The sequence below is a fragment of the Kryptolebias marmoratus genome, linkage group LG2 (genome assembly GCF_001649575.2).
Source record: "Kryptolebias marmoratus isolate JLee-2015 linkage group LG2, ASM164957v2, whole genome shotgun sequence".
In the NCBI taxonomy this organism is placed as follows: Eukaryota; Metazoa; Chordata; class Actinopteri; order Cyprinodontiformes; family Rivulidae; genus Kryptolebias; species Kryptolebias marmoratus.
This window is the reverse complement of record NC_051431.1, coordinates 28,866,556-28,872,573: the sequence shown is the minus strand read 5'-3', so window position 1 is coordinate 28,872,573 and position 6,018 is coordinate 28,866,556.

The following is a 6,018-nucleotide window of genomic DNA, read 5'->3' as shown; positions in this document are numbered from 1 at the left end:
CAGGGGATAATTGGACTGCGCCACTAGTTCCTGCTGGGGAGGAGGAACTTGAATTTGCTTTGTTTGAATAAGCTTTTGTATTTAATTTAATATTTGAATTTAAAGTGTAACATTTTTGATTTCCTTCTTTGGTGTTTAGTTTATTAGCAAACTTAACTGTACTGTGTTGTTTGTTTGTAGTTATTGATTGTATTGTGTTTAGGTATCCCTATTGTGTGTAATGGTGGTCTGATCAGCCAGTGTATATATACCCTTGTGTGTCATTTTGGAGAGTGAGTTCTGTTTTGTTGGTGCAGCCAGTTAGTTTCTTCATGTTTGTTTTGCCCGAGTTCAGTTGTTTTTCTTTTGACCTTTTTATGAGCTCAGTATTTAGTATACAAAAAACAATTTTTGGGGGGTTAAAATAAAACCCCTATTTTTTTCTAATAATTCCTGTGACTCCTCCTGTTTTTCAACTCGGTCCATGACAGGAGGAGATAAGAATTGCACACAATAACACCTGAAGTGACTGGGTCTGTTCCTTACCAGTCAGCCATGTGTGATCTGGCTGGAAGTGATGATGAGCCATGAAGGAATTTTCCTGTTAAATAAACCCAACATTAGCAATGTCAGGCACTGATGTTTGACTAATTTTCATAAAGCCTTTTATTAAGCCATAAATGCGTCGTTTTAACCTAAAAAACCAACAAGTGTGTTTTAAACTCACCACCATAGGCTGCAGGTCTGAGTCTCTGTGAGCTAACAGCAAAATTAAGCAGCTTCCTTTTTTTAGTTTGAAGCCAGAGTGTCTCTTAGACATGGCAGACAGGAGTTCCAGGAGTCTATTTAAGTATTTGCTGAATGTGCGGAGTTTGTACACAATCACTGTGATTAGTTCTGTTACTAGTTAAGCTAACGCCGTAACCTGATGTCATTATAAACAGAACTTGGGTCTAAAAACATGTCAGAAATCAGAAAGTGGACCTAGTAAAATGAGATCATAAAGCCTGAAGAAAAATAATAAATTTATTGAGAATAAATAAAAATATTTGATTTATTTGATAACTGTAATTCGAGTCTGCTTATCTCAGTAGACCAGCTATATTCACACATCAGCTGATTATTCACTCCTTGGCAGGGGTTCATTGTTTTGTTTTGTTTTGTTTTTTAACTATTTTGGAAAGAATATTGCATTAAAATCAACAGCCATTAATGTCTGAATAGGAATATTATTTATTACGTTACATCAAATCAGCAGCAATTTGAATGGTAAAGTGATTCAGTTTTGAACAGGCCATATGATCAGTTTAAATTATGGTTTTGATAATATTTGTAATATTTCTTCACTGCAAAGTAAAGCTACTGAGGTATCGGTATCTTTACATGTTGGCATTGATTTTAATAATGTACTTATGGTCTGTAATCAAGCCTGTGCTGTAAAAAAGTGCAAAATAATGCAAGTATCAGATTGAAACTTCGTTTTAGCTGATTCTTATTTTTAAATGATTCAAATCAGTATCAGAGATAAAGAAAAAATCTTGTTTGGGACATTCCTAGTTATAAGTTTTCAAGAATTAAAAATTTGACTTACAATACAAAACATATCAACTCAACAATCTAAGTTGATGTGATATCATTTGAACTCCTGGAAAAGTAAAATAAGATGTAGTCTTATACAAACTAAACACTACATCAGTGTAAGAAAAGTCAGAAAACAGTAGAAAGTAAAGGCTTTGCTTCTTTTAAGTTTAATTTACTGACAAAATAGACATAAGCAGCTTAGAAATGATAAAATTAACTCAAAGTTTAAAGTGTGGATTATATAAAACCTAAAATTATAATAAACAAAGCTGATATGTATTTCCAGATCTGAACTGTTGTCAAGAAGTAGTACATACTTAAACTAAAGGCCTATCCATCCATCCATCCATCCATCTATCTTCTTCCGCTTATCCAGGGTCGGGTCATGGGGGTAGCAGCCTAAGCAGGGAGATCCAGACTTCCCTCTCCCCAGCCAGAATCCCAGGGCGTTCCCAGGCTAGCCGAGAAACATAGACCCTCAAGCATGTCCTGGGTCTTCCTCTGGGCCTCCTACCGGCGGGACATGCCTGGAACACCTCACCAGGGAGGCATCCAGGAGGCATCCTAATTAAATGCTCGAACCACCTCAACTGGCTCCTCTCGCCGTGGAGAAGCAACGGCTCTACTCTGAGTCCGTCGCGGATAAGAGCCCAGACACCCTGTAGAGAAAACACATTTCAGCCACTTCTATTCGCGATCTCGTTCTTTCAGTCACTACCCAAAGCTCGTGACCATAGATGAGAGTAGGAACGTAGATCGACCGGTAAATCGAGAGCTTCGCCTTTTGACTCAGCTCTCTCTTCATCACGACAATCCGCCTATCAATCTCCCGCTCCATTTTTCCCTCATTCATGAATAAGATACTTAAACTCCTCCACTTGGGGCAGGACATCCTCCCCGACCCGGAGAAGACACTCTACCCTTTTCCGGCTCAAGACCTTAAATGCTAAAGGCCAAGCATTCCTGAAATGTATATCGCTTGCTGCCTTTCATCACAGAGCATTAAACTAAGATCATCTTCTGTTGAGAAATGATAAAATTAGAGATGCCTAACACTGCCTTTGCCTTTTAGGGGGGAACTCAGGAGGGTTAGATTAATGCTGGTTCACCTTGTGCCCAAAATGTCTTTACTTTTCTCAATCACTGTGTGTGTTTGGATCATAAACACTCAGAGTGATTACTTTTAAAAGTTGTATTTGCTCTTTAGACAGTTTAGATTTGTCTGTACTGAATGCTCTCCGCAGTGCTCATAGGGTCCTCTTTCTAATTTGTAATGTCATTTAAAGTCAAAGAGGAGAGGAAAGGCAAGTCACCTGATGTTTAGCCACTGGTTTTAGTACTCTACTGTCTGCTTTGCCACCCACTTACATAATCACAAGGTTTCTTACTCTGATCCAAATTATGTGCTTCTGCTTCCACTTACAGTGCAACTGCAACAGAAGATGTCTTGCAAAGAATAGAAATGAGTGCATGTGTATTTATGGTCCTTTTAAAACTCACAGTTAAGGGTATAATTGAACAGTCACCTAAGATTTTTGTTGACCTTGTTTGAAGACATTTTGAAATTAAATGAAACAAGTATTACCTTGAAGGAATGCATATACCACTAATACACTGTAGCTGTCACAAAATGCCACACCAAGGAAAACAATGAGATGGTCAACCCAAATCAAGATGGCTGCCACTGCCAAGCAATCTTATCAAACACAAAAACTGCTTAACCATTTTTGAAAATCTTGAGCTAAAATAGTGATGGCTGAGCACCCCCATCAACAAATATTCCAAGCACTAATATTGTGGAATATTTTAACTTAAAACTTTGCCAATAACTCTTGGAATCAACCTTGTAATGTCTGAGAGCAAAACATTTCATGAGTCAATGGATGGATTTAAATGAAAGTCTCAGAAAATTATCATTGGATGTACATCTAACTGTACATTAACGTTTAAAGCCAACCCTGTTTGCAATGGCTATCACAGCTAATGAATATTATCTATTACAAAAATGTTTGTAACTCAGTCAATTTTAAAGATATTGACTTAATTTGATGATAGCTGGAAGATGTCCTCAGCACATAGCCTGAGCACTACTCATTGCACAATATTTTTGCTGAAAATTTTGGCATCAGCTGTTGGGATCAACCTTTTCTGTCTGTTAACAAAATATATCATAAACCACTGGACAAATTTTAATCAAAATTTTAGAAAATCAACGAATGTACATCTACAACTCAATAACATTTGGAGTCAACTCAGTTAATCTACCTATGATTTTAGTCTAAAACTCAGGCCTGAAAGGCACCAGGTCTTCATGTTTTGACCTGCATTAAAATCATTTCAAAATATGCCAACATACATGGCAAAATTCAGAACAATGTGAGGGTAGTCTTATTATTTACCACTCTAACTGAAGATTATAGAAACATTTTTCCACAAAATGGAATTCCATAGAGTTGTTGCCTCCGAGCAAGAAGGACTTGGGGCCTTTTTGGGTGGAGTTTGGTTGTTCTCCTTGTGCTTACGTGGGTTTACTCCAGGTACTCCACTGTCCTCCCAAAGAACAAAAATGTGCATGTAAGGTCAATTGTTAACTTTAAAATTGTCCCTAGGTGTGAGTGAGAGTGTGAATGGTTGTTTGTCTTGTTTGTCTCTATGTGTCCCTTTGATGGACTTGCAACCCATCCAGGGTGTCCCCCGCCTCTCACACAGTGACTGCTTGAGAAAGACACCAGCTCCCTGTGACCCGAAAAGGAGAAGCGGGTAAAGAAAATGGATGGATGGATGGATGGATGGATGGATGGATGGATGGATGGATGGATGGATGGATGGATGGATGGATGGATGGATGGATGGATGGATGGATGGATGGACGGATGGATGGCATTTTGTTAAGAATATTTAGTTAGACTAAATTTTGATGCATACGTGAAATGTAGTGTAAGTCAGATAGCCTTTCAACATCAAATTTCATTTTAATATAACTTTAAAATGTATAATTTACTTTAGATACTTCACATTTACGGCAGAAAGATGTCTTCACCTGTTCATTAGCATTCTGAAATTTATCAACACCACCATGCAGCATTTAGGAAACGAGCATCAACACTTTGGGTCCACAGAGTAACGTTAGACCTCAAGCTAAAATACACAAATACACAGTACAGCTGTCACCTTGTCTAGTGCAGCACTGATGAAAGATATACTCTTCTCTCCCCTGTTTTTCCAACTCCAGGCAATCTTTCAGGGCTATAACTCATGAGCAGCTATAGTTGCTACAGCATACTGCACTTTTACTGGGGCGCATACAGATTAGCACAGCCAGTGTTTCTTAACAGCTCAGCACAGAGAGGAAGCTAGGAGGAAGTGTGTGTATATGTGAGTGAAACAGACAGACTGGAGAGGACATTTTTCACCCAAGGCGGTAAAATAAGTAAACAGCAGCCAAGGACAAATTAGAGTAACACAACACAATGAACCCAATGAACTTAAAGTGAAAAAAGGTTTGTTCAAAATGTCAATTTTTTGTAGAATCCTTGCCTAAACAGTTCACATTTTTTTACTAATTCAAATGATTTTAAAAGTTATTTTAACACTCCATTACAAAGAAAATAAGAAAACAATACTATAAATTCTTCAAAAAGTTATTTCTCTCCTGTTCCTTAATAAATATATACAACTGCTTAAGAAACTATGTTTTTTTTTTTACTCTTTCAAATGTCTTGTAAGATCAAAATCTATCAGAATTTTTTTTAACATTTTACTTACACAAAATGTGTTGCTTAGGCTGTAGGCTCTATTGGTTATGAAATGATACTAAAATCTGATCAATAGTTTTATTTGTTCAAAAGAAGAAACTTAAATCATCAATAAAAAGTTAACTAAAAAGTAAAGCTACAATAGACGACATGACATTTTATGTTCTATAAAATATGTGGTTGATATCTAACCTGAACAGACTGCCAAACGTTTGGACACATGCTCCATTTTCCATCTGCTTTATTCAGCTCAGGGATAACCATGCCCTGCACACCTAGTCTGAATTTTGAATCCCCAATTGACCTAAAGTGCATGTCTTTGGAGTGTGGAATATAGCAAATTCTGTGAAGAAAAATCAATCTGGCTGGGAGCTCCACACAGACTGGGTTCAGACAAGCATCAATCCCAGAACCCTCTCTTTGTGAAGGGACAGTTCTAAGCACTGACTCTGCAGTACAGAGCTCACCTTCCGCTGAACCTGTTCACTCCAAATGAATTGGTCTGTGGGTCCATACCTTTGTTAGGTACTCTGACAGCAGTTTTAAATCGTGGTATGTAATAAGTGAGTTGGGAGACAAGGTTGTAGCAAATTGCCTACATGAGGTTTATGAGGTGTAAGCTCATCTCAACACGGTAGTTAAGTAGGACTAGTTAGCTGAATTTCACTGTGCAGATTCTGGTTGTTGCAAAGACTGTTGCAAG